The sequence below is a fragment of the Equus caballus genome, chromosome 7 (assembly GCF_041296265.1).
Source record: "Equus caballus isolate H_3958 breed thoroughbred chromosome 7, TB-T2T, whole genome shotgun sequence".
Taxonomy (NCBI): Eukaryota; Metazoa; Chordata; class Mammalia; order Perissodactyla; family Equidae; genus Equus; species Equus caballus.
This window is the reverse complement of record NC_091690.1, coordinates 36,535,218-36,556,688: the sequence shown is the minus strand read 5'-3', so window position 1 is coordinate 36,556,688 and position 21,471 is coordinate 36,535,218. Positions and strand designations below refer to the sequence as shown.

At 39.8% G+C, this 21,471-nt stretch overlaps 1 long non-coding RNA gene across 1 annotated transcript in view; it reads right to left on the bottom strand.

The window, feature by feature from the left end:
• Positions 1-20,934, bottom strand: part of LOC111774254 (uncharacterized) — a 54,096-nt gene extending 33,162 nt beyond the window's left edge. The window contains exon 1 of the long non-coding RNA XR_002809137.2: positions 20,763-20,934. This is a non-coding gene — a long non-coding RNA (uncharacterized lncRNA). The remainder of the gene's footprint in view (positions 1-20,762) is intronic.
• Positions 20,935-21,471: the final 537 nt, after the last annotated feature.

The window sequence follows — 21,471 nt, the reverse complement described above, 5'->3', positions numbered from 1 at the left end:
TTTTATTTTCTGATAATAAAAGAATAGAGTTAATAGTAAAGAAGATGGTGGGCCCAAGTCATGTTCTTTTTTTCTTTTTTCTAATGGGATTGCGTCTAGTGTTTTGCCGTCAAGTATGATGTTAGCTGTTGATTTCGGATAGATAGCCTTTTGCAACCGAGGGCTTAATCTTCTGAACCTAGCGTCCTTAATGTGTTTGTGTTCTTCTAAACAAAAATTAAGAAGCATATTGACTGTTATCAAACATTTTACAGCATCTTTTGAGATTATTGTGTGTGGGTTTTTTTCTGTATTGGACTTAAAGATATGGCATATTATAATCATATCACTCCTGACAATAGATCAGACCTCCAATCTTAGGACAAGACATACCTGGTCATGGTGGGGAATTATTTGAAGATACTTTGAATTTGATTTGCTAACAGTTTAAGACTTTTGCATCAATACTTCTCAGTGAATTCATTTATAGGTTTTTGTGGGATTTTTTGCATTTTCCTGGTGGGTGGGAGCTGGGTGGGCATTCGAGCTTAAGAAGATGAAGTGGATACCCATCTGTCATTTTCAGTGCTTTGGAACAGTTAATGTAGCATGGAATTATTTCCTCTTAGAAATTCTAACAGTAAAATTATTTGATCATAGATCTGTTATTGAAGACTTTTTGATAATTTATTTTATATTATTTCTCAAATCAAATTTTCTACTTTTCCGTAACTTAATTTTGACCATTGATATTTTTTCCTAGGAAATCATCCATTTAATGTAGCTTTTAAGTTACTTAGCATAACTTGTGTGTAATATTTCCTTGAGTTAAGAAAAAAACTCTTCTATTATGTCCTTATTTTAAAAAATGTATTTTTGCTTTCTTTCTTTGTCTTGATGTGATTTGTTTTTTGCCATTTCCATTGGTATTGTGTGTTTTTTTAAAAGAAACAGCTCTTGGATTTACTGAGAAATTATATTCATTTGTTTCTGAATTCATTAAAAATCTCTCTTTATACTTATTTCATGTTCTCTTCCATTTTCTTAGGTTTATTTTGTGTTTTCTTTTCTAACTTATTGAGTGGATTGCTAAATTCCTTTATTTTATCATTATTTTAATAATGAAAGCATTTAAGATTATTTCCTCTGAGAATAACTTTGGCTGCATCGCATTACAATAATAAGTAATGTTTTTTTATTCCTATTATTTTCAAAATAGCCTATTATTGTAATTTTGATTTCTTTTTTGTCCTAATAGGTTTTTAAAATAATGTTTTAAATTACCAAATTGCTGGGTTTTATATTTGTTTGTTTTTTAAATTTGGGTGATTAATTTATGGTTTCCTATATTGTAACCAGACAACATTTTCCTGCTCAATTTCTGATTTGAGAATTTTATTTGTGACTTTGAATCTAATCAATTTTTATAAACGTTCATTAAAATTTGAAAATAAGACATGTGCTCTGGATGTAGCACACAAAATTCAATATATCCATGAATTGAAATTTATTATAATATTAAAATTGTCTGTCTTCAAGATATATTTAGTTTCCTATAAGAATTGTGTTTCAATCAATTTCTCATTTGTTCGTTTAACAAGTGTTATTAAGCAGCTTCTTGTCTCAAGCTTACTTCTGAGTACTGGTGACACAGCAGCGAAGATGAGGTGGGAGGGCCTCTAGGAGCAGGAGCTGAACACCGAGGCCTCGAGGGAGCTAAAATGATTCAGCTAAGGTAGCACAGTAAAAGATATATGAGGTGGTTATATGCATGAAATGTTTCCATAAATACATTCTTTACACATTGCTTTCTCTATGCATTGCTTTACGCTTTGTTTTTTATCATTTTTCTTTTAATTTTAGTTTTCGCACATCTTATTGTGTCTTCATGAGTGTTACAGTGGGAGAAACTTAGACCATCAGGTAGACATTTTTAAATGCCGTTAGTTTTCCCTTAATTATCCATGGCTTATCCTTCATGGTCTCATGAGTTTTTACCTTAGTAGAGAAATTATAGTTGAGCTGTTTCACTTTCCCTTTCTGCTCTCTGTATACATTACACAAATCCTCCTCGAGTAGGTTGCCTCATCCTTCTTTATCAAACACCTCTTAGACAAACGTCCAGTCCTCTAGGCTCCATCTCTTACTCCAGCCAAGGCTGCAACAAGCAGTTCCAAGAGGGCTTCCACCAACGTAAGCCATCCCACCTCTGTGCTGTGCCCCCTCCCTTCCAGCCCAGGTCCACTCTGATGGCCAGGGTAATCAGCTTGGTCCTCATCCAGTCACAACCCAGAAGTGCGAGGGAACAAACACCCAGGGCACCATCCTCAACCACTGGAAGATGGGAACTGATGGATAATATGTCTAGCTTTCATCTCTAGGCGAGACAGACACGAGACACCTCCATTCCATAAGGTCTAGTACCAATCTCTCTTAACAGTGACCAACTCTATAATGCATCTTGTAACTGCTTTTCTTCCCTCCTTCACTCCCTCTGCCCTCAATCCTGCTCTTTAGATTCACTTCTAAATATATTACTTACACTGAAGCCTTTGTACTGGAATCTGCTTCGTGGCAAACCCAGTCTCAGACACCTTTCTTGCTCATCTTGCTCTGCGCATAGCTTTTCAATCATTTTATGCTTTTTAAAGCATCTTTCTCAAATCTTTGTCTTATTTTAACATTTAGACCACCTAACATTATTCCTGCTGCTGCTCTTTTGTATTCTCTTGATGTTTATTCTCCTCTTTCAATATTTAATATATGTCCTTTTAAAATATGAACTCGACTTTTAGCTATATTAGTTGCTTTAGATTTATATCCTTTTATCATTAGAATAATTTCTGATTAAATATATATATTTTTTTCCGAGCGTTCTGACCATCCTGTCTCTCTTAAGCTGTGTTCTCTTTCAAGTCTCTTTCCTTGGGATCACACACCCATGCACACATTCTGATTATTTTTAACTGTGCTGTTCTGAGGTCAAGTCTGTATCTTTCTAGACTTTTGTGAATTTCACAAGATTACTTTCTCCAAGGTCTTTGCCCCTCTCATGACAGTGACCAGATTTGCTTCAACGGTCAGAATTAAATCAGTGCAACAATTCGTCCTATGATTTTCTTTATCATTTAAAATACAAAATAAGAAGAAGTCATATCATGGCTTTAACAAGATGCTCCACTTTTAGAAGATTCAGATTCTCAAGTGCTTCCTGGACGGTCAAAATATACCGTTAGGTCAGACTCTTTCCCCTGAGCAGTTTTGTACCATGTTTAAGGTGCATCTATGTGATGGGTTTAGAGAAACTGTAGTATTCCTCTGCCATTATAACAATTCTACTCATTTCTGCTCTTTTCCACATCCAAATATGTTGTATCATGCTCCAACCTTAGGTTGAGGATTTCTACTGAAATGCATACCTTAACATAGTGCCATTCTCCTGCCATTGTATTGAAATATACAGTCATATTTTAACCCCACTAAATTTCAGGGATACTTTAATGAGATCATATATATATATATATATATATATATGTCTGTGTGTGTATATATATATGTATATGTATACACACACATTATATATAACTTTGTATGTATATTACTTTGTATTGAAATATACAGCCATATTTTATTTATTGACAGTGTCTGGTGTCTGACATGTAGATATCTAAGGCCCATTGATAATATTCCTATTATATTCACTATTTTCTCATACTTTTTTCACCCCTGAGGCACACTTTTTGCTTCTCGTGGTATTAATTTTGCAGTTTCGTCTGGGCCTTCCTCTGCCTTTTCACAAAGTGTTTATTTTTTAAAATTCTGATCACATTGATGAATGTGTTTCCACATTCTTCCAGGTGTTTGAGTGATGGCCTCCATCATTTCCTTAGAGAACATCATTCTGTTGTAATGAGCCATGATGCAGAAAACCAATTTTTTCTTATTATTAGTGTAGTCAGTAGATTATTTCTCATATCCTCCTCCTAGTAATAATAAAAACAACTACAGTTATAAGTAATTGAGTTTCTTTGATGCACCAGACTTAATGTTTTTTATGCACATTATATCTAATGCTCATAACAATCTTGATAGATGAGGACTCCTGGCCCCTTTTCCCAGGTGAGAAGACAGAATTCTCGTAACTAGTAAGTGGTGGATCCACCATTCGCCCTAAGTTTGTGTGATTCCAAATCTTTTGCTCTTCTCGCTACTGCAATATATTTGTTGATTATGCTTCCAAAGTTGTTTTAATGTCCCTTGATTTCTATTATCACAGGGATGATAGGAGAGAAATATATATTTTTAAGCCTAGGTGTTCAGTCTCTCGTCAAGTATTCAGATTCAAAAAAGGACATTTTCTATTTCTCTTTTAACCCTACTTTCCCCTTGGTGAAACAGATGAAATAAGTGGGGCTCTGACTGGTGATATAAGTGCACAAGGAAGGCAGCACACTTCTTTTTGCTTGAGGAAGATTAGCCCTGAGCTAACATCTGTGCCAATCTTCCTCTGTTTTGTATGTAGGTCCCCAGACAGTGTGGCTTGACAAGTGATGTAGGTCCACGCCTGGGATCTGAACCTGCGAAGCTGGGCTGCCGAAGCTGAATGTGCCAGACTTAACCATTATGCCACCGGGCTGGCCCTAAGCACTCTTTTTAATTCACTATGCCATGTGTACACAGGTCTGTTATATCTCTTGTCCTCTTGAGCCCATAAAGGGATTCCCCACACCTGCTCTGTTGCTCTGGGTAGCACAGGATGCTGCCACTTCTGCAAATATTCTGGCTTAGTCCTCTATTAGAAAATACCCTAATCGCTGAGGTATCTTTTTTCTAGTTTGTTATATTTAGTACCTAATGGTGGAAATACAGACAGAAAGATGTACCAGAAATGAGTTACCTGGTAATGAAAATAGTTGAACATTGTAAAGTGATGTTCAAATAGAAGAACTTAGAGTTAGATTCCTTCTGCCCACTTGTGAATATTTAAGAAGACAATGGAGAATTATGTTCTTATCTAAATGAATGTCACTATTACTTAGAACTTCATTTAGCTCATTCCTCCAGGAGTCCGAAGTCTGACATGGATGATGTCTTCACTGTCAAATTGAGTCCCTGTTGAGTCAAGTCAATACAAAAAGTCAAGGAATTCATTCTTTTCAGGAGAAGATTTTAAATCAAAGGGCTTTCATGTGCTTCCAAGTCCCACCACTTACTAGCTACATCTTCTTCAGCAAGTTACCGAGACTTTCTGTGCCTCCACTTCTTCATCTTCTACAGAGCCTACTTTACTGTTCATAGCTACTGTAGGAGTCCACAGTCCCCTTGGGATCTCAAATGTCAGTGAACTGTGTGGTTTGCAAATTAGTGAGGACTCCTGTGGATGCTCTACAAATCTCTGTAACCCTCATGTCTCTTGCTACATTGCCACTATGATGGAGAAATGGCTATTAGCTCACCAGTTTGCTTAACTCTGCAATTACTTTTTTTGGACAACTATCCATATGGCTCCAGATCTTAATCTTTCTGTCTCTTAAATGGTTGTTTGCTGTTTTTTGAATGACATGCCTTCCCTTTCTACTGAGATTTCTTGCTTTTTTTTTGGTGAGGAAGATTAATCCTGAGCTAACATCTGTGCCAATATTCATCCACTTTATATGTGGGTTGCTGCCACAGCATGACTGATGAATAGTGTAGGTCTGCACCCAGGATCTGAACCCATGAACCTGGACCGCCAAAGTGGAGCGTGCAGAACTTTAACTACTCAGCCATGGGACCAGCCCCTGAGAACAAATTTTTGATAGCTAATAAAACAAGTTATTGGTTTACTTTTCTTTCCAATGAAAAGTGAATTTATACTTTGTTTTCTAGGTGAAACTGGAAAATAACATCTAAAAGGGACTAAGAAACTTTTTCAAGGTCATATGGTGACCTAGGTGAGGAAGCCAGAAGTAAACCCAAGTCTTCTAGCCATTAAATCCTATGTTTTTAATATCTACACTATATTCCTATGGGAAATATAGATTTTCAAATATATTTATTCCAAAAATGCAAATGCCATACCACTAAGCAGATAAAGTTTAAAAGAAAAGTAAGGGTTTAGGAAAGTTATAGAAAAGATGTGGGAAGTGCTATGTGGAATTCTACACAAATGAGCTGGGAGTAGGATGTGGACACTGGGAGCTCTGAGGAAGAAGATTCCAGTGGGAGAACAGCAGCATCAAAGAGGTGAAATCTCTCTGAGGACAAAATGAACCAATTTTACAAATTTGTCTTAGGGTAAGAGTGAGCCCTCTTAAAATTCTTCATGGGTCAATACCCAAAATGTCAGACAGGAGAGATTTCCCTTGTTGCTTATATAATTCAGCTTCTATCTTATTTTGTAGAAAAAAAATATGTGAAGTAGCCAGCAACCACAATTTTTAATAAATATTAATGGATGAGGAGGGGGGAGAGGAATAGAGGTAGCAATGGTGTTTGGCCTTGGGACATCATGCAGAACCCACCTCTTTAGTTTTGATATTCCCAGTGGATTAGATACTAGTTTTCCTGCATTGATTGCTGTTTCATAATATAAAATTTAATTATCTCTATTATTTTACGATAAGCTTTTCTGCCTTGAGGCCTGTGGCACAGGGTGCAGTTAGTAACAAATCTAATAAATAAGGAAATAAAAGACTTCATTTCCTTTTCAGAAAGAAGTTGTGTTTTGCTCTGTATGCTTTGAGCTTAGGGGAATTCACCTTTGCTTTCCTAAATACACTTGTTCTTTGGCAGAGATTAGGCAAAAGCATCTTCCAGAAGAAGTGTTTCAGAATGGCTACCATCCTGGGGCTCCGGGACTTCGAGCCACGGGAAGCATTGTGCTCCTTCCAGCAAGGACCACAGCAAACAGGCTGCATCTCCACACATGGTCTCAAGGGCTGTTTCTGACTCTTCTCGCTTTTATTATTGGATTCCCTCTCATTACATTTGTTTAGCCCAAGAAGCATAGAATCAAGAGCCCTGACTCTGATTAATCTTTTACCCACTTACATTTTGTTTACCCAATTGTTTTCTTTTGAGCAAAGATTTCAATATTAGCCAGATGCAGGTTAGCAGATACAAAACACAGCGTTTGAGAGATGAAAAAAAAATGCTATTGAGAATGTAATTGAAGTCAAACACTAAGCAGATCATGCACAATGGTTTAGTAAGGAGAGGAATAGATGAAATGTATTTATTATCAAGCCGTCCAGACTGTGGAGAATATGTAATAAAGGGTCCTCCATCCAAATATATATATTGTAGGTCTCAACATCATGCATTTAATAAGCATTTTATAAGCATAAATTACGCATAATCACTAGGTCTCGTACCATTGAGGATACAAAGAAATCTGAGACAAACACTCTGCCTTTAAAGGCCTGTTAAACCAGGGGTAAATATAAAAGAGATGCAAAATTATATCACAAGGCAGAATATAGGAACTGCTGGAAAATAAGGAAAAATTAAATGTTCCCTCAAAGAGCCTATCTGATCTGGTAGAAGGATTGGAAAGGTTTCATGGAGGAAATGGTGTTTAAAGTTGGCCTAGAAAAAGTTAATGATGTACTATTACATGCATCAACAGGAATGAATAGTAAACATAACACTGAGCAAAGAAACAATTCCAGAGAGTATATTCAATATGGTCTCTATGAATTTCAAATTTTAAAATATTAAAAATGTGTTGCTTAATATACATACACAGATGGAACTAGAAAGAAAAGAGATTATCACAAAAATTTAAAAGAATTATTTTCACTCTGGGGAAAAGCAACAGAATATAATTGGGTTTGGGGCCCACTGGCATGTCTGGCTATCATGCATCTCAAAATTCTTCTAGCCTCTATCCATCAACTAATTCCAAAACCAGCTGGCAATGATTTATTCTTAACCAGGCTGGTGGTTAGTGAGTTTTGCTTTATAAATTCTCCTTACCATCTATATAACTGTATGTATGTCTTATGTAAACACTTCTGTAAATATGGTGCACTTCAAAATAAAAAGGTTAAAATATACACTTATAATAGAATTTTTAAAATACTATGGTGAAAAGGAAAGTGGTTTGCCATTGTAAAGATCAGGCTATTTGGGACAATGAGATTATATTATAACTCTATTAGGCCTTATATGATTAAAGTGAAACTGAATTAAAAATAATAAGGCAGCTTATTTGTATTTCAGCAAGGGGGCCAGGAAGTGGAGCGTTAACAGTTGAACTAAGTTAAGGTCAATAGAGATTTATAAAATAAAAAGGGAGGGTGATTCTGAGGCTTAGAGGATAGACAAAGTGTATTAATTAGAGGGGATTTTTTTAAGCCACAAAACAAACACCAGGTATCATAATTTAAAAATAGATACAAGGCTATAGGGGTATATCACAAAGTCAAGGGGTCTAAACTGAGCCAGGTCTTAAAAGATGACCTATATTATATTTTCTCTATGGATCTTATCTTGGCTTTTCTCTGAGCATCTTTTTCTCTTTTGCTATGTCTCTGAATCTACAGAGAGTGATACTGAACCTCTCTTGGTTTTAGCTCCAAATCTTTGAGAACAAGACTCTGATAAAATATATGTAGTGTTCACTCCTAATCCTATTGACCATATCATAAATATGATATCTAAAAGTCATCTCCATTTTTAAAATGCATATTACCCATTTATCATGTACCCTAATCTCTCAACTACCATTTATGATGTTCCTTTGAATGATTTTCACCTCCACTATGCTTCAACCATCAAGAGTATGATCACCCACTGGATGTCATTATCACTAAATTTGTTGACCGTCAATATTTCTAATTTAATAAATTCTTTCTTTGAACCCAATCTCCTACATTCCTCCCACAGCCTCTCTCCTAATTGATTTCCTCTTAGACGTCATGGAGAACTCCAGTCAATTGACCTCTCTGATCCATGATATACTCATGGAACTGTTTTCCTCCCCTCCTTGACTGGACCCTTAATGAGCTATTTTATTTGTACTTTCATTAGTGTCCTAGTGTTCTGTTACACTTATTTTGCTATCCCTCAACCTTGGGTAAATGAATGCTACTGTTTGTATGACAATTCAGATTTTTGTATTGTGTATTAGTTTACTGGATGTAGAATTGTGGGAGTTCAACAGCTTTCTTTCATGTTGTCCTGCCTCTCTCTCTGTTGGTCCAAGTTGGTAGTGTTTCTATTAGTATAACGTTTTCAAATGCCTCATGGATTTCCCATGTATGCCGTGGGGGTTCACATCATTAAATAAGAGTTTCTTTCACGGATGTTTCCTTGATAATCCCATCTCCAGTCCTTGTTTCTGCTGAGATGGTTGAGTGGATTTATTTGTCACACACCTAGTCTCTTCAGCAAAAGGTTGTCCAGACACAGTCTTGTCCTTCTCTCCAGAGCACAGTGAATCTTTTAGTTTTAGCGTCTTTTTCAATATGGATAGGCTGAGAAATTTCCAAATCGAGTTCTGATTCCTTTTTGCTTAATAGTTCTTTCTTCAATTTATCTTTTTCCTCTCACATTTTACTATAAGCAACAAAAAGAAACCAGGCAGCACTTTCAGCACTTTGCTTGGAAATGTCCTTAGCTAAATATCTAAGGTCATCGTTTACAAATTCTGCTTTTCACACAACTGCACGACGTAATTCAGCCAGATTTTGTGCCACCATATGACAAGGATCACCTTTACTCCAGTTTCCAATAACATGTTTCAATAACAGAAGAAATATTTCTAGTCCTTCACTAGAATGCTTTTAAGATTCGTATTCCTGTGACAGGATGTTCTGTTCATGATGATACATATAATATGTTCCCTAAGAGTATGGAAGATTCCCCTACTGTGACTCGGACTTCTTTCTGAGCTCTTGCCAGAATCACCATATTTCGACAAACCATCTCGTCAAGGTAATCCAGGCTTTTTCTGTCATGTACCTCAAAATTCTTCTAGCCTCTACTCATCAACTGATTTTAAAACCACCTTCACATTTTCAGGTATTTGTTAAGCAGCACCTTATACTTCCTCAGTACCAAAATCTGTATTGGTTACCTCTGGCTGCTGTGACAGATTAGCACGACTGGATGGCTTAAAACAACAGGAGTATATTATCTCACAGTTCTGAAGCCCAGACAGCTGAAATCCAGGTGTTAGTGGGGCCGCACTGCCCCCAGAGACCTTGGGGGAGAATCAGTTCCATGCTCTTCTCCAAGCTTCTGGTAGTTGCTGGCAATTCTTGACATTCCTTGGCTTGTGGCTATGTCACTTCAATCTCTATCTCTAACTTTGCATTGCCTTCTCAATGTATTTTTTTCTCTCTGTACATCTGTCTCAAAACTCATTCCGTTTCTCTATTATAAGGATGCGTGTGATTGTATTTTGGGCCCAGCAAATAATCCAGCATAAATTCCTCTTCTCAAGATTAACTTAGGCACATCTTTTGCTATAAAAGTTATAAGGTGATATTCATCTATTCTGGGGATTTGGATGTGAACATATCTTTTTGGGGATCACTATGACAGTAATATGATCATGCATATTGGCATCATAATACATTTTCATCTTTTAAAATCAAAGACCCTTACTGATAGTCAGTAATATTTTTATTTCTACCTGGATAACTCTCTACCTCCTTTCCTCAGAGATAGTTCCAAAATCTTTTCAAACTTCAGTTCCTCTATTTTAGTTTTGGCAGATGACCTTGCTTCATATTTTATCGGGAAAGTTAAGTTCACCCAGTACAAGTCCCTTAGGATTCTATATTATCCACTTATCCAATTTATTAAACAAAGCAGGCAAACTTTTCCAAGTGTTTGGGATATATCTGCAAATTAAAACAAACAAAAATGACAAAGTAGCCTGAGGAGAAATCTGGCAGGAGGATAACAACTGAGCATAATCAATTACTAACATACGATATATTATATGATGATGAGTACTCTGGTAAAGAATAAATGCGTTGGGAGTTTCTGGGGGCAGGAAAGAGTAAGTTTAAGATTGGACTTAGGATATGCCTTGTTGAGAAGGTGAAATTTGAACAAAGACTGGAAGGAGGTGATGGAATTAGTGAGGCAGATACGGGGCAGGAGCACTTAGATGTAGGGAAGGGATAGAGCAAAGACCCTATGATGGAAGGATGCCTGATATCTCAACCAATGAGGAAGCCAGTGGGGCTGGAGTAGAGTAGCCCAAGTGGAGAGTGGTAGTAATGAAGTCAGAAATGTAAGGGGATGTGGAGAGGTCAGACCATTGTCAACACTCGACAAGTTTGGGGACTTGGGTTTTGACTCTGACAGAAATGGGAAGCCATTCCAGAGTTTTGAGCAAAGGAGTGATATGATCTGACATTGATTTTTAGGGATAACTCTGACTTCTGAGTTAGGGTAGACTTTAGGAGTGGGGCGGGGGGGAAGCAAGGATAGAAGCAGAGAGACTGGGTAGGAGGCAACCATGGTAAATTGCTTGAGAGAGATGATAGTGGCTCAGACCAGGGTGGTAGCTACAAAGGCGGTAAGAAGCAGCTGGGTCTTGGATATATTTTGAAAATAGAGACAACAGAGGTTGCCGTTAAGGTGTTAGAAAAAGAAAGGTTATGGATGGCTTGAGCAACTGGAAAGATGGAGCTGTTCTCACCTGAGATGGGGAAGACCAAGGGTAGAGCAGATCTGGGGATGGTTGGAGAAGATCAGTAGTTTAGTGATAGACACAGTGAATTTGAAGGGTCTATTTTACAATCAAGAAGATATGTTGAGGAGGCAGTTAGCTATGTGAATCTAGACACCCAAGTCCTGAATTTGGGAGAGAGTTCCGTACTGGAGATACAATTTCCGCATTTCTCTAAACCTTCACCTATGAGTGAAGAACTTTCTTCTTTCTGGACCAGGGAAAGAAGTGGCACCCTGCTCAAATCTGACACCTGACCTATGCCTTTGACTACATCCTTCACATCTCCACTCTAATTTGTTCCCTCAGCTATTTTCTATTTTTCTTTTGAATCACAAGTCTCTGACTCTACTTTGACTTGTTTTCTGTGCCAAAAGTTGACTAGAGCCTTTTCTATCCAAAACCACACCCTTCTACCCACATAAATAGAAAGGTTTTAGACCTCTATTACTCCAGGTTCACCCTCTTGCCTCAATTCATCTCTCTTCCATCTTTCAAGGTTCAAAGTCTTGAAAGAGTTTGGTGTCTCTAATTTCCATGATTGAATTACATAACACTGAGCCCCTGAAGGCCTTCCTGTATTCTAAGATCCATTTCCTACCTTGATTTGTTGAACCACAACCAAACTGGGAATATAACAGATAGCAGCCAATCATCTCCTTTCTCCAGTCTTCATACATCAGAATGATGACATAGGTGCAGTCCAAAGCAGTAACAAGGTTAAAAATTGGGCTTTGATGCTTTAGAATCAACTGGAAGTATTCTAATACTTCTCCTATTTGCTCATTCTGTTCCAGCCATAGTAGCCTCCTTGCTAGTTCTCAAATACTCCAAGCTCCAGCCTCGGTGCCTTGAACGTGGTGTCCTGGCACACTTCTTCCCCCAGATATTCACACGGTTCCCTCCCTCACTTCACACAGGTCTTTGCCCAAATTTTCAACCACCTCATCTAAATTGGCACCTCTGTCATTTCCCATTGCTTTACATACCCTTTTCCCCCTCATTTCTATTTTTCACTACCTAGAATTTCATATACTTAGGTGTTTATTTGTTTTCTGATCTGATCCCCCCCCACTGGAATGTAAACTCCATGAGAGGAGGGCATTTCCTTCTTTGCTGCTGTGTCCCTAGCATTTGAAACAAGCCCTGGCACATAACAAGGCCTAACAATTATTCACTAAATGAATATGTTTGTGGTTGAGAGATCTTGATAGATTCAACAGCCCTTGTGCCCAAAGAGTTGGCAGCAAACCTTGCAAATGAATACCGTGAATATCCTCCCTTCTTGCTCTCCCCAATGGCCATTGGGACACTACATTGGATGAGGACTGGAGTAAAAAATTAAAGAGAACAGCAGGGATAAAAAAGAATCTTCCTTTCCACTTCAAGTGAATCTTATAAAGGATCCAGAATTCCTAGTTAATCGTAGAGCAGCACCTAAAGTGGGAGTTCCCATCACCCCTTTAAGGCTACCACAAACAGACAAACATGACAAATAAAAAGTGGGCTTGGAAAGCATATGTAGCATGAGGATAAGTTCCTTCCCAGACACCCTTCCTGCCCTGCCCCTCTTCCAACAAGATTATCGCTCCACTATAAAAATTCAGGAGCCATCACTATTGAAAAGATAACTAAGAGGTATTTTGATTCATTTGGGCATGGGGAAGCTGTTTCAACATTTGGATATAATAGAAAAGGCAGCTCAAGTGCAGAGGTGGAGAGGTTCTGCTGAGTTTCCCTAGAAGAAAGAGAAGTGGCAAGGGTGGAGTGAAGATGAGAAGAGATTAGGAGAGGGGAGAAGGAAAATTCAAGGGGTACCTAAGAACCAAGATGACGAGAAGGTGAGTGAAGAAGTCCTACTTATGTCTGCTGTTTTCAACCTTCAGCCCTGCATACAATAAAGACTGTCAAGGAGCCTCTCCGTTGTGCCCCCATGCCAATCTGCTCCTTCACCTCCTGCTGCCATCACATATGAGCAACTGATGCCTGTGGGCTCATTTTCTTTGAGCTTTCATGACGTTTTGCCTGGTGAGACCATCCCACTGTGTTCATATTCTGTTTACCTACAATACTACTATACGGTATTGAATCCAAGAGCATTTGAAAAACGGGATAAAAGGAATTAAAAGCTCATCCTTACCTTGAATCACATATCAGGAGCAGAAATTAGATCCCACCTACTGCTAAGGGAGAGAGCCTATGTCACCCAACAAAGCTCAGCCCCCTTGGCACATCCAAGCCTCATGTCCCTGCCCCCTGGCTTTGGCACCAGGGGTTCCATGGCTGTGCCCAGGATAAAAGCGGTATCCCCAGCTTGCTCTCAGGCAAAGGCAGCCTGCTTTTAATTAGGAGCAGGAGCCGTTGTTAGATTTGTATTTTTCTTTCCTCTTTTTTTTTTTCTTTTGCCTATGCTTGATGGCATGATGTGTGTTACATATTTAATTAAAGAGGATCTAATGAGTACTTCTAACAGCCCTGGGGTCAGATAAGCCACGGCAGAGATTCATGCAAATGAGCCGGGCTTTATGGCTTCCCTAGTGAGCAGCAGTGATGTTGTCCAAAATGGCAGAGTCAGTGGGAGCCCATCAGCTTTCCAACTTCCACAGGAAAAACCCAAGGGGAAGCAGGCAGAGAGGTGGGGAGTAGAGTTTGCAGGCTTTGTGTGTGGGCTCAGAAGTAAGTGTAAATATATAATGGGGAGAAATCTAAACTTAATGAAATAAAACGTACAAACGAGCCAACTGGGTCAATGGCCTAGGCCAGAGAGCAATCCAAGAGGACCAAGATTCTTAGGAACACACTTTTGGACTTAGGGAGGTGAATCAGAAAAGAGCAAAAGAAGGAGAGTAAAGTAAAATGTGCCACTGCATTTGGACTTTATTTTATGGGAAATGGGTCACTAAATGTTTTTATACGCACTTTCTTCACCATGCTCTATTCTTGCATCTGTTTTAGCACTTGTATTGTGATCTATCTGCAGACATGTCTCTATCCCTGTTACACTCTGAACTGACTCTCAAGAGTGAGAGACTCCTATCTGTCTGCTCCCATGACTCTAACTAAACTTCCTCTGTTACACCGGGTATCCCACTACTTATAATTGCCTATTGAGTTTCTGTCTACTCTGCCTAGTTGAGAGTTGACTGAGGTTGAGGATTTTGCTTTTTCCACATTACTTTTGTATTATTCACGTTTATATGCCTAGCATCTAGCACAGTGCCCGGAATATAGAATGCCCTCAATAAGTTATTATTAAATGAATGAATGAATGATTCAAAGGTAATCAGTCTGAAGCGAGGCCAGTCTCAGCGTACTTACTGCATCCCAAACAAACAAAGACTACAAACTTGCCCCTGAAAGCAATAAAGACTTGTATCGATTTGAACTGAAAGTCAGCTGCTTTGGCAAGTGGAAAATGATGTTATATTGCATATTATACTAGAAGGCTTCTTTAAAATCCTCCTTAAACTAAGATACAGAATAAGAAATTTAATGCATTGGCCTTGATTGGATTTGAGTTCTGAAAAAAATCAGCTTTTAAAGGCACTTTTGAGATAATTGGGGGATAGTTGGTATTAGATGATATTCAGAGCTTATTTTTGTTGGTATGATAATAGTGTTGTGTTATGTAGGAAATTGTCTTTGTGGTGGCTTTTCAAAGTAGCTAAAAGTCCTTGACACTCATCCCATGCAGAGGAGGGGTCTACTTCCCTTGCCTTGAATACGGGCGTGTATATACATGCCTTGGCCAGCAGGGTTCAGTGGACACGAGGCTTCAGGGCTTCTAAGGCCACATCAGAAAAGTCTATGCAGGTTCCACCTAGTTCTCCTGGAATGGCCACTCCTTTCTTGACATGTGCCCTGTTGGAACCCAAATGCCATACTGTGAGATGCCTAAGCCACACAGAGGGGCCACATGAGTGCTCCAGTTCACAGGCTCAACTAAAATCAGACTTTGAGTCATTCCTGGGCTTATCTGCAGAGGCCGCCAGATAATTCCAGCCCCTAGCCATTTGAATACTCCCAATTGAAATCCCAGATATTGTGGAACAGGGACAAGCCATCTGTCCATGCATTCCTGACCCACAGAGTCCGGGAGTGTAATAAAACAGTTGCTATTTTGTGCCACTGTTTGGAGTGGTTTGTTAAGCAGAAATAGCAACTGCAACTGTCTTTGACATGTTTTGGAGATGCATGCTAAAGAACTTAAGGATGAAGTACCATGATGTCTCTAGCTTACTTTTAAATGGTTCCCCAAAATGGGTTCAAAAGCAGCCAGGTCGATAGATGGAGCAAATTCAGCAAAGCATTGGCAATTGTCAAATATAGATGGTGAATACGTTGTTACTTATTGAACTGTTTTTTCTACTTTTCTGTAATCTTTAAAATTTTTATAACAAAATTTTATTTAAAAAGTGCTTTTAAACATTTTTCTTTCCCAAAGTTCTCTTCCTCAGGAAAACCTAAATTTATCACCCGCGTATCTCTTTCATCGCTCACAAATCTCCTCACACAACCCTCTCTTTAAATAGGCCCCCCTTCTTCCTCTGTCTTCCTTCAGGAGCCCTTCTTCCTGGTGGCGATGGCTTTCCCTTAAGAGCAAGTAAAACTGGTGCGAGCAGGACCACTCTCTTTTTTTGAGATCTGTCATTTTACAAGGCAGAGGACGAGATTAGGATTGTAATACCTAATACTTTAATATGCTTTCTTTCAAATTAATGACATAATTTTTAAAAAGAGTTTTAGAAACTACTAAGATTAGTGAGAAAGGACAGAAGACCTTCATTAAATTTCATATTTATTGGCAAAACAAGGGCAAAAGACTTTCTGGTTTCAAAACTTAAAATTTTCAAAGCAATGCTATGGATTATTATTCTCATCAAAAGAAAGAAAAGCGTTTTTCTAACTCATTTTAGGGCAAATCAAGACCAAAAAAAAGGAACCAAAAGAAAAGCTCTGATCAAAAGTGTTTTTTCCTTTATCTCGACTCGCAATTCCCCAGGGCCCCCTTTACTGTACAATTCTCTCTTGATGTTCCAGCTTGAGCCCCTCCCTCCTCTCCCAGCTCCTGGTCACTTCCCCAACCAGTTGGTTCCCTCTCCTCTTGAAAGCTGCTGCTCCCTAAGGAGCAGAACCAGGGTGAACCTTGGTACCCCAATTTTATTGGAGACAAAATCTCTTACATCCTTGATATTTTCTTTAAACACTCCTCCATACATGGCCGCATAAACTAAAACCTACTTTTCTCCCTGATGATACATACCACTTGCTGTATAACTCTTCCAATAATGATAATAATAACATAAAAGCTCATTTTTATTGAGTGTTTACTACATAGTGTGTTTATGCTCCTCTCTTTCATTACTTCAGTTAATCCTCACAGCAATCCTATGAGGGAGATACCACCATTATCACCATTTTACAGAGGTGGAAACTGAGGGACGGGGTGGTTGAGTAGCTTACCCATGACCACCTGGCTTGGAAAATAACAGAACCAGGATAGAAACCAGGCAGCCTGACCAAGAACCGCAGCTTGTAACCATCATGCATTATTGTCGCCCCAGAGGCCTCCCAACAAGCTCCATTTCCACACTCCGCCACCCCTGACACCCAGAACCAGAAGAAGGGTCTACTTATGCACACTGCACCATCCAAAACAGTGTCCCCTCACCATCCCTAGACATGGGCTAATCTTTGAAGCCCATATTGTCCTCATTATTTGCTTAGCTCCAGGGCACTCACAGTTTCTGCCTTGGCTTGTGCTATTGCACCCTAATCCTATATACCAACATTCATACTGGTGATCTGTAACTCTCTAGCATCTTCAGAGACTGGCTGATCTTGCCATCCCAGTCACACGTCACCATCACACAGAACTGACTCTTCTACCTCTAGGGTCTTGAACTTGCAACAATTCCTTTCTGATTTCTCCCTCTTTATCCTCTAATTTCCTTTTGCCTTTGCTTAACTAAAGTGGTTCTTTGTTTTAACCCTAAGTTCCAGTAATCGCGCCATTCCTATTCCCATGTAATTCATTATCTCCATTCTTAGCTCATTCGTCTTCCTACTCACCTTAATGCGATGCTGAGTCATTTCACCACGACCTCAAATGCCTTCTCTCCTTGCCATTTTCTCCTTGCCAATTCTCATCTTTGAGAAACTACCCTTTGCTTTTTCCGTTCACCATCCCAGGCTGTGAAATACAACTGGAGAACTTTATGAAACATGTTTAATCTTTGCTAACCACAAGTCATTTTAATTCAACTCACCTGGCCTTTTCACCTCATCTGAAATCTTATCACCTATTTATTCCGTATCAACTCCACATTTCACTTCTCCTGGAAGTTGCCTGAAATCATTACTTCCTCACCTACCAACCCACCTGTGCTCCAGCAGAAGACCCTGAGGATGTTTATGCAGTCTGCCAGGCTCCCAGAATGCCTTTCTTTGCTCACTCTCTCAAAGCTCTTACACGGCAAGCAGCCCCTGCTTCTTCTTAAGACCAAGCTCAGTACTTAGGGTCTTTCCCTACCTACCACCTTCTTCTTTCTCAAAGATCTTGCTCTATCAAAACTCTCCCCACCTTCTGTCTTATAACTTCAATCATTCTCTGTTCTCTGGATGTTTTTGCACTGTTTACAAACATGTTTCTCTCTCTTTAATTAACCATTATTATTATCTCCCCACTCATAAAAAAAAATGTCCTTCTGCTCTCTTGCTAACCTGTCTCTTACCATGTTTAAGCTGCTACCCTATCCCCTCCACAGAGTTGTCTGCCTCCCCCCCAGCAAAGAGAACTTCATATTCCTCCAGCCACTGGCTCATGAACTCTGCAAGATGGCTTCCCCTTACCCGTGTCTCACAATGCTTCCTCCGAGGATGCCAGTGATCTCTAAATCACTCAAGCCAACAATTGTTTCTTAGTCCTCATTCCCTGACTTCTCTAGAGCGTCTGAAGCCTTTGACTATCCTCTATATCATGAAATTCTACCCCACATGGATCTCCTGGTTCTCTTTCTTTCCGATCTCTCTTTCCTATTCATCTTTCTCAAAAAGAGACCTCTGAGCTTAGGTCTTTTATCATGCAGTTCCATAAGATCCCTTTCCTTTCCTGAGTTCCTTCCAACTGTGACTTCTGTGTAAACTGATATGTAAATATATATTTTCTGCCCCTGCCTATTTTCTCCTGAGCTCCGGTATTTCCAAATGCTCCCAGATATTTCCATGATTGGCACAAACATTTCAGACCCAACAACTAAACCAAAACCCTCAAAGTGAGCCTCTTACCACAACCAGCCTGCTCCTGTTTGCGGCCAAGTCCACTAGCTGCCTCAGCACTCCCTCTCTTACTGAATTAGGTCACTAATCCCCTGACTGGGCATCAACAGTACACACAACGCGACTCTCATCACAATGTGCCCCCACTAAAGAGCCTTCAGAGGCTCTCTCCTACCACTGAATCAAATTCGAAATTTTTGGACTGGCAGTCAAGTGCTTCCACGCTCTTATCCACCCTAATTTTTCAGTATTACCTTTTCTTGTATCACACGTTTATTCATTTATCTGATAGGCCAATGTATGAAGAGTTTAAGCCCTTTTTAAAACAGTGTCGTCAGAACATTTATAAAACAATGGCACCCACCTCAACATGCCTCTAAATCCCCTCGTGAAGAGTGCAGTGATTAAAGGCATGAGCTATGTGGTCATATCAAAGCACCACAGAATCCTAGCTCTGCCCATTTAGGAGCTGTATGCCCTGGACAAATTACATAATTTCTCTAAGCTTCAATGTTCTCATCTATAAAATGGGCATTGTAAGAATCGAATGAAATCATGCAAGCAAAGCGCTAGCCAGAGTACCTAGCACATATGTAAAATTTAAATGCTTCTTATTTTTGTCTTGTCAAATTCTTTTATAGTGATGGATCTCTGCTCCTTCAGTCTGGGCCCCACCCAAAGAATCTCTATTCCGAGCCCACTTCATAAACAAGCAATGCATTTAGGTAACAAAGGATCGGGATTGACTCTCATCAGGCAGCATTCCACTGTCCTTGGTCAGAAGAATCTGACTGAACGATTTATGTAACCTCAGCTTCCTGGAGGCCACCTAATTTAGTAAATAAAACTGTCCAAACCAACTAAAACTAGAAAATGAGCCCTTGGGTTTTCTGAGCAGCCAAAAAGAAGTCCAAGAACTCATTTACTAACTGGAAGTTCCCTCCTTTGTTTTTTCAGCTCTGACTCTCTGACCTACCAACCAGCTGACCAGGTTCTTTCTGACTTTGAAATAAGGTATCCAGGTCCTAGTTCCGACCCTACCAGGAGGCTTCTATGTGGCCAGGGTAAAGGACATAGCTTTTCTGGGCTTTAGTTTTCTCAACCTCAAAATAAAATAAGACTTTCTCCTACCCTCACCTAACACCCAGGGAATGGCACATATTAGGTGCACAATAAATAATTGGTAAAATGAATAAGTGAATGCATGAACAGATAGCTGCTCTGGAGGTCAGATGAGTTATTAGGAGCAGTCACACTTTGAAAAATGAAATAATAATTTAAATTTACATAATAAGTTATTAAATCACAGAAGATAAGTACACCAACTGCCTAGGTTCAAAGGCTTCAAGAGCTTCCCTATGCTCCTCTAATTTCCCACACCCCTCGGCCTCTGCTAGAAGCCTGCTCTAAACACTTTACAACAGCAGCCATCCTACCTAGCGGTTCTCTGTGTACTGCCAGCACTCAGGGACCTGCCTAAATATCAATAATCTCTCCAAGATGCCTGTTACCAATTCCTTTTAGCATCAGATGAGGCTAGAGAGCACGGGAGACGTGTGGGTGCAGTGAGAGCTCCTGGCTCGCGTCCTGGTCGGTCTGCTCTCCATGTGACCCTGGCCTGCAGGCGGCCCCCACCGGTGCCTCCCTGGCACGCAAGCCCCAGAACTGCCTCCGATTGGCTGGCGGGTCTCAGGTCTCTCAGCTGGAAGCAGTGACTGAGGTAAACCTTGGCACCACAAACCCCACAGCCATAAATTTCACTTACATCTAGTAAAACACAGACATCCAATTAAAGCCATAATCCTATAAACTTGCCAGAAATCAAGCTCACCGTTAAAAATGAAGATGGACAAGTGCACTCAATCAATACCGTCGAGGTTACAGCCTGCAGTTTGTAGGCTGTTCCGACATTGAATCTTCTGCTGCTCTTGCTGCTGTTTGCTTTCCGCCTGGGTAGAAATAACAAATGTTCTTGCTTGCTCTCTCCTTACATTGTCCTGTGCACTGAAGCCTGGCTGAACCCTGAGGCTGACCAGATGTGGGACACGCAGGGGCAGAGTCCTTTTCTGAGTGTAGCATGATCCTCCGCCCCACCCCACTGCCCCAACCAGGACCGTCCTTTTCTGGGCAGACCGCAGATTTAGACTCTAGTGCCTGGAGGGCCCCAGGGACACACTGGTGGTTTCCTCAGCCTGGGGTGGGGACCTCTGTCTCAAGGGCCTCCTCTGACCTTTACATTGACTTCCTCGGCCCTCTTGGCCACCACCACTGGCTGCTGCCCACCAGGAACCATTTACGTGAGGTTGGGTTACTATGGTAACCCAGTTTACAGAGGATTTGGTTTAAAGACTAACACATTTGAAGGGAATGAAAAAATAGTTAATCAGTTAACATTTCAGCAGGGAACAACCCTCTGAAACTGCAAAGGGGAGAGCTGCGTACAACTTCCAGAGCTTACCTCAAGAGTCATCTGGTGTCTCATTCTGTGTCGTCTTCTGCCCTTTCCTTTATTGTGGTCACGATTTTCTCTCCTTGTTTCT